Source organism: Pyxicephalus adspersus, chromosome 6, assembly GCF_032062135.1.
Source record: "Pyxicephalus adspersus chromosome 6, UCB_Pads_2.0, whole genome shotgun sequence".
Taxonomy (NCBI): domain Eukaryota; kingdom Metazoa; phylum Chordata; class Amphibia; order Anura; family Pyxicephalidae; genus Pyxicephalus; species Pyxicephalus adspersus.
Genome location: NC_092863.1, coordinates 77,133,261 through 77,145,686, shown reverse-complemented (window position 1 = coordinate 77,145,686; position 12,426 = coordinate 77,133,261). Strand labels below are relative to the sequence as shown.

Below are 12,426 nucleotides of genomic sequence, written 5' to 3'. Positions count from 1 at the left end.
TCTGCATGATTGATTATTAAACTGAATATTCACACAAAAACAAATAAATAAAACCTTGAAGAATATTTAAAGTGAGAACTTCTGCCAGTTATTTTGTTTTGTTTTTTGTGTCCCATCTGGGCTGATTCTCCTTCTCTATTTGCCCAGGGGGATTAAACTTGGACCTTTACCTTGTTATATCTTTTCTCTATTTTGTGCTGGTGGTATGTTTTCTGGGACAGAATAACAAATCTAAACTAATGACATCAGAGTTCCCATTTAACCTCTTATCAACTCCTAATTACCTGTGTCAGTCCCAATTTACTTCCTCGATTTTTTTAATGATTTTATATTAATATTATTTCTATTTAATAAAATATTAGGTTTGTTTTCTATGTAACATTTTAAAACACACAAATTAAAAAAAAGCCTTGGAGCTTTTTCCCAAGTTTTCCAGGTAAATAAAATTGCAAAATTTGTTCAGCAAGAATCAACAGGATTCAACCTATTTAAAATTTTCTTAAACATACAGTAACGTTTTTATTTTTTCAAGTACATTTTGCTTTTGAATTCAGAGGAATATCCATGGTTGAGGTTTGTGTAAAATACAATTGATATGACTGCCAAGTTTTGTAGTTAATTGCAAAGCACTGAAAAGAAAAAAAAAAATAGGAAAGCATGTAGTTTTTCCATATATCGATGTTAAAGTATCGTTGGTAATAGCCACTGTAATTGAGTGAGAGTTCCCCTGGTGCTAGGCAAATGGTGTTGCACGACTTATGTTAATGACTAAGTAACGGATTCAGTTACTACCTGGTAATGAGTTGTACATTATAATGTAACCAAACAGGATCCTACAGAGTACCTACATAGTGCCTGGCAGATCACCCCTCCGTGTATGACAGATAGCTGCCATTCCAGAGGGACACTGTGAGACCTCTGCTTTGGACACTGTTGGACCATGCAAAGTAAATTTTGGTTAAAAAAAAAATCATTAGGATACATTCTTATGTTTGATTTCTTTTTTCTAGGCTTATTTTATCCCAGGGTGATTCTGATTTTTTTCCTATGGTGGTGATTTGGTAATATCTGGGGACCCCAGGATTAAAGATTGCTTCCAGGTTCCAATAAACCCTCCTGCAGACCCCCACAACCATTTAGGACACAAGTTGTAGGGACAGTATGGCCAGGAGGGGGATGGTGCTGCACGTTTTCTGCCACCCAAGAACTCCTATTTTCTGGGGTGTCAGGTACCTGGGGGCCTGGTATGTGGAGGATTAGGGAGGGCTAAATGCTTGCTGCCCCCATTTATCTGGATTGGGTACCCAATGCCATTTAAGGAACAAAAAAATAATAAAGTGGATCTGTAGCTAACTTGAAAATTTTATACATCATGATAGGTCCCAATGCAAATAGATCAATTAGTAGTTATTAACTAATTTCTGCATGTAATGTGAAATCTAGCCAAAAACTTCTCAGTACTAAAAATCTTTCCCATAAGTTTTTTTTAATGACAATATTATGTTTAAGGACTTTGCATCAATGGGCAGCCATTGAAAAAGTGTTTATCTTGCAATACTTTGATTTGAAACTTTGAATATAGAAATTTTGAAAAGTTTGAAACCCTCTGATTTAAAGAAAAATGACATGAATTTGAACATAAAAAAAAGGAAAAAAAACACTGACATGCTAAACCTGTATTGAAAAAAGGTCCAGTGCTTAAAGACCCCGGCAAGAAAGGAACAACTCTCTTTAAAATAAACATTCTTAACATGAAACCAGGAATCTTTTATATTATGGGCAAATGACTCAATGGGTAAATTAAGGTAGAATTGAAAAACAAATGTACATTCTATGGGATTCATTTTTTGCATGGGCAAATGTTGTTTTTGGTTAAAATTAGGTTTTTTTTTAATAAAGGAAATGTAGAGAAGTAAATCTGGGAGTAAATACAAAAAAAAATGTTTTGAATTATTTTGCAGTGCATTGTATCGGAATTGTATTTTTAGTATCATCATCAATGGGAAGAATGATAGACTAAAATGTAGACTTTTTATTGATAGTAACACTTTTGACAGTAACTTTTTAAAAGAAAACGCTATTGAAAGTAGTAAAAAGTGCATTTTTTTCTTTAAATGTCTTTGGGCTATGGCTTACATAGAAAATGATTTTTTTTGCAAGACATTATTACAAAAAGAAAGCCTTGGGTTTTGGAATGGAAAACGATCTATGCATTACTTTGATATTTAAGTAATGAAAAGTGAAAAAACTGCTCTGTCCATAAAGAGTGTACAGTGAGAGCTGAAATGGCCAACCTACAGCCATGCTGCTGGGAGATTAGTCTATTCTGAACTAACAAAAAAACAAAAACCTTGGCTATAAAAACCCTATTCTTGCAAACAGAATTCAAATCGCTTGTTTTATAATGACATGGTAAAGGTATTCTTGTTATATTTTACATGTAGAGTGCTGTGCCCATCAGTTTGTCGCATTTGTCCATTTACTTTCTGCACACAAATGGCTCAGCTGGGGGTACACAGTACACAGAACAGCCAATCAATCAAAGGTTGGCACATCAGCTCTACTGCTCAGAAGGACCACCTAAACCTCAAGCGGCAATGCTGCCCCTGCCATCTGAGTCTCTCGGAGCAATGCAATCAAAGCACAAAATGCATTAATCCAGTGTGCAGACTAAAAAACAACTAATAAGGGAGGGAAAATCTGAGAATCCCAAGCCAGGGTAAGCTATTATTTTATGCATTTTCAGTTTAAAAAACACTAAACCTTCTTATCCATTCACTCCTTTTAAACAATTACCTTGAGAGCCATTGATGCTGCCGCTGCTGTAGAACTACAAGTGTAGTGGGGCAGGCAAGGATGGGAATGCCGTGCCCTCATTTTTTTCGGTAATGGGCAGGAGTGCCCACTCTTATTTTTCAAATAATTCTTTAGTGGTTCAAGGCTCTGGCCTGTCCCCCCCCCCCCAGGAGAAGGACCCCACTGGGAGAGGCGCCCCGGCCAGAGCCACGGACCATGTCCCCCATACAGATTGCAGGCTTGGGTGGCCGACGTGTTGTCTCTCTGAACACAACCCGAGTGGGCAGGTTTTGGTATCATGACACCACTCTAGGAGAAGTTTCTTCGCCTCATTTACATGGATAGTACCGTGCCCCCTCTTCATTTTTTACAAATACCCCCTGCAAGTAACCTATCCACTATGATACTTGGTCCACTGCACATACACAATTTATTGTAGATTTTGGCCTCTTGAAAAATTGCCTTCTGAAGTAACTTCATACGCAGTATTTGTGTTGGGAAACAGTTCTAAGTATGGTTACCACCGTTCCAGTACTGCAGTTCAAGTCACTCGTCCTTATATCATTACCCGGGCCTACTGCAAAACAGCCAGTAGAAAGTATCCACATTATTTAGGCAGAAGAAATATAACATATTAAGCTAAACAAAAAGGTCTATATAGTAAACATATATTACATTTCTTGACTCCTTGTCCATTGCTATATAATATTAGGATAGTATATCGTGTACAACACACCTTTTTTTTATATCACTAACTGAGAAACTCTATTGGCACCTCAAAGAACCAGACAATAACTATAGATTGACTGAAGTGCGACACTGAGCTTCTTATATTGATTTTGGGATCAAACTTTTCCATTCTTTCCAAACATCAACAAAATAAGCTCGGCCTGGATTTGTCACAATATTAGCTATTTGACTAGTGCACATTGATCTGCTGATAATGCCAAAGCTTCTTCGTTAATTTGGATTACTGTATTGACAAGTCCAATGCCCATCTCCTGTGTTTTCTAAAGTTTTCTAGTTTTGAATGTCATTGGTTTATCTGAAGGTCAGCTATAACTGAAGTCTATTTATTATTATATTATATTTGATCTGCTAATTTACAACAAATTCAGGATAGTATTGCTCCTCAAACTCCTTACCTTTCTCCTTGACTGTTGTGACAGTTGTTCTTAATTACAACCCACCACGATCCCTACTTTATATGCTTATACAATGCTTTCTTACTTTCTTCTCCTTTGGAATAGCTGCTGTTGTAAAGATCGCTGTGTGCACAGCAGCACAATGGCACCCAGCTGCTGCTATCCATGCTTTAATGACACAAAGCAGACACTTTTTTTACAGTATTTATAAGGAAAATGCTACTCAAATCAGGATGAAAGTACTGGAAACATGCAGAATGAAATCAAGGAGAGTGGACATATCCATGCCCTGCACTCCAGTACAACTGTAACACATACTAGCTGGAAAAACTTTCCCAGCACACATGCCTACTACATTATAGACATGTGCAGTAGACAAGCAGAACTGCTCATGGCTGTGTTGTATTATTGAAATACAGTGGGAGGCATTTTTACATTGATGTGTTCTATCAAATTAGCATGCAGTAGTGGGAAAAACTCAAATTCCACTTAAAAAATCCAATGGCAAAGTAACAACATTGTCTTACTAGGGGCCCCACTGTATAGCATCATTCCCTTTTACTCCAGCCATGCACTTTCTTAGTTGTTGTAGCTTCTAAAACTCAAGGTGGGACATCCCTAGTGTGCAGTAAAATCAAAGTAAGCAGTTACAATACAAAAGAGCCTGTACAACTGTATAAGACTAAAGGAAAGGCTGGAGTGCAAGGCTGAAAGGAGGATGTTGGGGTCTATTCTACAATAATGGTTAATGTTCATATTTGTGATATGCTTAGTCTAGTACATTGTTGTATCTCAAATGTCATATCAGGTTTGCATGTCTCCAAATGTTTTGATGCCAGAGACAGCCCATCGATTACCATCTTCAGAAGAAGGCAGATGGTAGCGGCCTTCATACTTTTCTCAGGTTTCCTTTAGGAGAGTCTTTTTGCTGTTATAATTTCAGTTTATTTTACAATGAACAATTCTGCTAGTGAATAATACATCCCTTGTTTGGATTCATAGTTGGCAATAAACTTCATTAGGGACATATCAGTACCAAAACTCTGGGGACATCTATGAAGCTAGAATGTAAGCCAGCTTAGCTTTAATAACCAACTGTGCACAATGATATGACTATGTACTTGAAACACACAGAATATTAGATCTGCACATTTACTAAATTACTTAAATGGTTACAGGGAAATGAAGGGGAATGCATGCATGCATTGAGGGAAAACGATATTATTTGTTAGCATAGCTGCATTAAATAGGAGCAAAAGAGATGGTAGGACTGACTGCAAAGTTAGACTAATACTCAGAAACAGCCATAAGCTCCCATGTACCAGGGTCCACAGTGGCCAATTAGCATGGAAAATTGTGGAATACATCTACCCTCAGATTAACTAAGCAATAACCTTCGAACAAAGAGTCCCTCAAGTGTTCTAGTTTTATCTCTCAAAGCGATTTCTCAAATATAGCACATCGCTCTGCAAACCTATTAGCTTCATTAATAATTACAATGTCCCCTTTTAGCCTACACATCAGTCAAGTAAAGTATCATAATCCTCTCTGTTATTAGTTTCATCTTCCCTGCTTTTTATTTTGCAGGGTAGACTTGAAGGGAAGGTGTACAATTATAGCGCACAGGGTGTCAGTTCATCATCTCTGCTGATAACTATAATTTAACCTCTTCACTGTCATATGATCCCCGAGGACAATCTGCAGACTCACTCATATAAATGTACCATGTTATTACTGATTAAATTGCAGTGATCTCTTCTAACACATCTTGGAAATTATTATCAGGCAGCTGTTTAAGATATTTCTGTTGCAAGAAATATGCTTACAATATTCACCACTATAAAAATGTGTGTGATCACAAAATAGAATTGTCATGATTGTCTTAAGCTGTTTGTGCATTAGTGTTATCACCCTGTGTAAAGCAAGTTTTACTGCACGTTAAGAGCACATGGACACGCACCAAATAAATGCACTGCAGTGTATTTTTTGTTAAAAAGGTGGCTAAAACATACACTAACTCACATTCAAAACACACACTAACACACATTTAAGACAAGTGTGTTAAGACAAGGCAGCAGTATAATGTCCAGCCTGTAGGCAGAGATACTCTCAGACTGGGAGAATGGAGCCCAGCCAATTTTTTCTGTAATGCTTACCATACATGTTAAACCCTTACTGTAAAAATTTCCATAATGACTACTGACGATTATGTTGCCTCTGAAGTGGTTCAAGGGCACAAGGAAGCGGTAACCACACCACAAACGCACTACCACTCTGAATATTATTGTAATTGTAACATGCATGGTAATTTTAAAGAGGACCCATACAGACAGATAATGGAAGCTTCCATTACTGAACTCATTGTAAAGAATAATAATTGTCTGGATGTAAAGTTGATCTATTGGTTTCAATAGTTTGTCACCTGTGTGATAAAAAAATATAGGGTGTCTGTATATAGATTATAAAATATATTCTGCTTCTATGAAGAATAGTTACTTCTTTGTTTGATTGTTTTCAGAGCGTAGCACCTGAAACTAGAAACAGTCAGCGGGATGACCCTAAAAGCTGAACACAGAATGGGCTTGAAGACTGATAAGAGACCCTTGTAGTTGCAACCAGCTTGAAAAACAATCCAAGATGGTAGGCACGTGGGTTATCCACCCAATTAATTGTTTGTAACCTATTATACTTGAGTGGACTTACGATTATACAAAATTGGACAATCTGCCTAATGACAATTAAATAACGGCTTAAATTCTCCTGTACAGGAGGGATTTTATTTGTCTATAAAGATTGTTGCATTTCCTTGTTTTAGTTGGAATCTCTGTGCTTTAACTGATAAGCATTTTTTTTTCTCTGTTGCAACAATAAATCTTCTTAACTTCCCTGGTGGTCTGATTATGTCAGTATTTTTGAATGTCAAAGCGGTACATTGTTTTGCATAGAAATTTGCTGTTTTATATTGTAGGCCTGTAGTTCTTAGGAACAACTCATTGAAATCCGTCCAAACAAGGGTCTAATTTATACGATTTTCATCTTACTAAATGTATGTCCAGCAAATGTAACAAGAAGATTAAGTGCAATAAATTATAGTTATTACAATTCAAAAAAAGCATCTTGAAATTGAGTCAGGTAAGTATATAGAACAAGTATAGTGATCTGTGAAGTATGAACAAGCTTAGGAGAACGAGGAAGAGGGTTCCAGAGAGAAGCATACTCTGAAAAAAGTAAATTAAGAAAATTAAGTAGCAGGTCACTGGATTGCATAAACTGAAAATACTATTTTATTCTTAGAATGTAAGCTCTTCTGGGCAAGGTCCTCTCCTCCTTCTGTGTCAATGTTTGTATCTGTCACTTGCCTTCCCTACTTATTGTGCAGTGCTACATATTATGTTGGCGCTTTATAAATACTGAATATTAATTAAAATAATAATAATACTTTCCTGCAGGGTCTAAAATATCACTCTAATGCCAACTCTCAAATGAGTTATATAAGCAAGAAATCAACTGGGCTGAATGTTTCAATGTCTGGGCACACACATTCCATGTAGCCTGCATCCCCAGGTGCCTATTTAGCATCCACTCTGGCGCTAGTGGTGCTGATCTAGGATACCCTGTAGACATGGGAACTATGGATTACTTTGTCATATTTACAGTATAATAGGTTCTGCAGAATTGTATCAATTTATTATAGAAATACCTGACAAAAGCCCAGTAGGCTGTAATATATCTCCTATAAGAAATAGTGAACATTTGCTGCAGACATTAGCTTGAGATATGTTTTACAATAGCTATGAGAGTCTGCCAGGCAGGGAGAGCTAATGAATGGCAGAGGTATGCACAGTTAAATTCTATGGATGGGTTTTATGTAAGAACCAGTTAAAAAGCTAAATGGCATGGACAATAGATTGCCTTGGACTGAACATAATAGGGAAATGGTGCACACTGAAGATAAGAGTTGTGTAGGGGAAAAGAGAAAAAAAGGAGAAAAGAATATCATAATAGAGGTAATGGGGGTGGTGTGGGCAGCTCCACCGAGGACACACAAAGCATACAGGGGTGACAGAAGGAATACAATCTGAAGGCTCAAGGCAAATGAATTGAAGAATACAGACAATGAGGATCTCTGGGAACAGAGGACAGAAAATGAAACCTATAAAAGTAAAACTCATAAGTTTGCCCAGGCAAAAGAAAGAACTTTAAGAACTTCAAACTTTCAGTTTTGTGTCCAGACTGGCTGATGGGATGTTAAAGGAGAAATGAAGCAAGAATGATTATCACAATTGGAAATCTGCACTCTGTGTATGGTAAGCACAATAACTCCAGGGGGTGTATTTATAAAGTAGTACATCTGACATTCACCAATCATTCTTTATTGAAGATTCAGTCACTGCCATTGAAAACACATAGAAATGGAAGGTTCTACACTAGGGAATGTTTAGATTTAAGCTACATACACACGTGCAATAAATGTCGTTGGAAAGGATCTTTCACAATCCTTTCCAAAGACTAAGCTTTCCATGATACATGAATGAGTGCTGTACATACAACACCATTCTGCTCTGGAGAGGGGAAAGGGAGAACAATTGATCGGCACCCTGCTACGCGCTCTTCCCCTTCGCTTCCATTAAGATCGTTCGTTGTCCATCATCCGTGGATCCGCCAGGACAGTCGTTCGGACAATGGACAACGGGTGCTGTACACATGCCAGATTGTCGGACGAGAATCATTGGATCTGTGTACCCAGCCTTGAAGTTGCTTTTATATATGTAGAATACTAGGGGTCTCTAGTTTGATTAATTCATCCCAAAGCAGTGACTGAAGTCCTAAAGAAAGGTAACAATATTTTTAGTAGTGGAATTTTTAACGGGATGTTAGACATAACACACTCACATAGAAGAGTGGCTCATACTAAGGAGAATAAATCTTCAAGGAGCCGTAATACGTCTGTTCAGAGCCACACCAACCTTATGCTAGAAAAAAGTTTAATATTACTTTTTAAATAATTTTACAATTAATATAATACTATATTACAAACTTAAAACACTTATAAACACTGATAAAGGGGCTGTAACCTAACTGCTAAGAACTGTTGTAGTCTCCATTAGATATGTCCGTTTAGAGAGAGTTAAGCTACATACACACGTCCAACGGTTCTCCGCACAGGACTGATATCGAGCAAGAATCTGGCGTGTGTACAGCGCCAGTCATCCATCGTCTGAACGACAGTCCTGGCGGATCCACGAACGATGGACGACGAATGATCCAAATGCAAGGGAAGGGAGAGAGCGGGCAGCGGAGTGTCGCTTCGCCGCTCTCCCCCTCCCCTCTGCATAGAGCAGAATGGTGCTGTATGTACAGCACTCGTTCATGCATCGTGCAATAATAGTCGTTGGAAAGGATCGTGAAAGATCCTTTCCAACGACTATTATTGCACACCTGTATGCGGCTTTACAGTTTGGCATGCAAGGCCAATTGCACAGGAAGTTTTTCTAGCAAGTGAATCTTAATCCTCATAGAGAATAGTACAATATCCCCCATACTACAGGTGCTTCTGTCTAGAGAAACCTGATATTCTTGCAAGCTTAGCAACATTGAGCTTGCTCTTCTTTTGTATACCTGCTTATGGCCCACTAAATAACAGGCTTATTTCTAAAAAAAAATTTTTTTTGTCTAGAAATAGCAAACCGTCTTTCCAAATTGGAATTGAAATACAGTAGGGATTATTTGTAAAAAAACTTAGAGAAGAAAATATGAAATGACACAATGACATTTCTGTCTTCCAGCTTTCAGTACTATGAAATGCATTTGCTTATAATGACATGCACAAATAAGCTGTAATAAAATTTATCACAGGTTGACAGATTTCATTTTGAGGGAGACAAAAGTCATCCCCCTTCTGTCAAGCCTAACACTAATCTCATTAATTTAAACTGTCTAACAAAAGTCAATGAAAATGATCCCATCATCTGACTTAGTTTCCCTGGCTCCCTTGTTTCATTATCCTTCCCAGCATGAGGCAAATGTTTCCATTCTGACAATCACTTCTTCTCTAACAATATCCACGCTTCAATTCAGAATGTGATACAAGGAGTTTGTATTTGTTGCTTTTTGTTACATGTTGGTGACTAAACTGTTTATTGTGTGTGACAAGTTAGCACAAATTTTTAATAAATAAACTCTTAGAATAATGTAAGTGTCTTTAGACAAAAAGAAAGACACCAGGAATAAGGTTCAGGTAACCTCCACAATGAGTTTGCAGCAAATTCCTGGGATTCGTGAAGTTTTTAAATTTATGTTGAAAACTTTACAGGTAGGCTGCCAGAATTTAGAAACAACCTACATTGCAGTGCATCGCCTTTGCTCCAGGACAGCAAAGTCACAAGAAAGAGTTGTCAGTGTGTGTTGTGTATTGGGATTTTGTATTTGTAGTTTACCAATGTTTCGTTCTCTAGCTATCAAGAGTTTACACAAAGGTTTACAAATTTAAGCAAACTTCACAAAACCAAAGTCTAAATTCGCTCATCCCTGACCCTAAATATTCCAAAGCTATACTTTAATAAACAAATTCCATTATACACAGGTTTCTAAGCTAGGCTTTTGAACATGCTTTATCAAACCAAGGTACATATGGACCACCGTGATCACAGTGATCAGAATTTTTGCATAGAAAAGAAAGCTGTGACATAGAACATGCACTTTCCATACCAAAAATGTAGAAAAACTAGCAATTTAAAATGTTGCAAAGCCAATATATCTTAAAGATTTAATGTGAACTCTGTACAAGCAGTCTTTTAGTTGGTGGTATCTGCAAAATTAAATCTGACTTGAGATGTTATTAAATCAGACATTCTTCCAGACTGTAAGGACCACTTATTCTGGCCGAGTTCATCTCAGCCTCCTAAATTCACTATTCACTATATATAGGTAAAAAATTGATGTGAAGAAAAAAGTTATGATGAATGATACTTACTTTACACCCATCTTCCACCAATGGGCGTTGAGGTTGACACCACTGGTCCTCTGCCTTTAGTCTTGTGGAAGAGAATTCTTGTGTCCTGCATTCCACAGGCCCCTAGCTGGACAGATGGGGATATCACCCCCAACAATGCAGAAGCCAAAACTGTATTCTTTTTTTTTATGAAAAGTGCCTAAAATGCTATACCCACATCATCTCACTGTATCACGTGAATGAAGAAAACAGTTATATATTTCTAAAGCTGCAAAAAAAGTTAAAGTTTTTCATCACTATATTATCAATTATTTTGTTAATGGACAGAACATTTTTATTTCCTTGCTCTGCAGTTAGGTTACCCAGATACCTGATTAGACTTTGGGTTGAAGTGTTAGGGGTGGTACAGGTAATACCTTTTATTTTTCACATTTGTTTGTTTTTAGTGCCAATAACTCTACACTGGGATCAACTGCACCGGACTGTCAGTGCTGAAAGCCAATGAACCGTGTGTACAAAGCTTTAGGCTTGTTCTCTATTTTTGGCCCATTAAGAAACACACAGCTCAGTCACATGAGTTTATTTCAGCAAATTTGATTAGGTTTCTATAGCATTCCTCTTTCTACCAGTTACACACTTCAGCCATCTGTTTAACTTGCAATTTATTTGTCCTCAGACTTGGCACGGTCATTGCGTATCTGGCAAACGTGCCGTCAGATGCTACTGTAACTGCTTAATGTTCCATAGAGGAAGCATCATAATATTTTGCAAGTGGTCTGGTGGCAGCTGTGCATAATTGGGCATATCTCATTAAGCACACAATGATCAGCTGGGTGCCCTTTGATGGTGTATCACACATGACGCTGGCACTGCCAACCTGAGAATATGACAGCCTTTTCCATTCTCCAGTGATGCTTGCCAAGTTAGTGGCAGATGTCATCAGGAAACGAAGCAAATGCAAAAATGGAACGATAAACTTTATTTACAAATAAGCAATTATAATATTAAAATGAATGGTTAAATGATACATGTTATCATTGTTACATGTTACATGATATATATATATATATATATATATGTATATATATACTTGTATAACACTTAATAAACGTTACAAAAAGAACAATCCCTACTGTCATCAATATTTCATTATACCCTAAATACAGTTGTGAACTTTCCTTGTATTTCATTTTGTAATCCCCTAATTGATTTTGCTGGCAATTTGCTTAGCTTTATGTTAGAAGCAGATGCTGGGAACATAATTATTACTTCAGTTTTGTATTTCCTTAAAAGTGATTCAATTACTCCACTGTCATTCATGCGACAACAAAAGATAATGAAGAAAAGGAATAGTCAAGTGAGCAAGGTTCTATAAGGCACAAACATCTTCTGCACCTAATAATTAAAGAACTGGTCCACAGAAACATAACATTTCAGTTTGAAAATAAACTACCTGAAACTCCTAAATTGTTTCGATGGTTCAGTAGTAAAACCACACAGGACCTCAGAGGATAAAACTTTATCTTTAGAGCC

The 12,426-nt window shown here is 37.1% G+C and overlaps 1 long non-coding RNA gene across 3 annotated transcripts in view; it reads left to right on the top strand.

Moving 5' to 3' along the window:
• The window catches only part of LOC140334124 (uncharacterized), a 33,006-nt gene extending 26,175 nt beyond the window's left edge, over window positions 1-6,831 (top strand). For all 3 annotated transcript variants that reach the window (XR_011921484.1, XR_011921482.1, XR_011921483.1), the window contains one exon: window positions 6,460-6,831. This is a non-coding gene — a long non-coding RNA (uncharacterized lncRNA). The remainder of the gene's footprint in view (window positions 1-6,459) is intronic.
• Window positions 6,832-12,426: the final 5,595 nt, after the last annotated feature.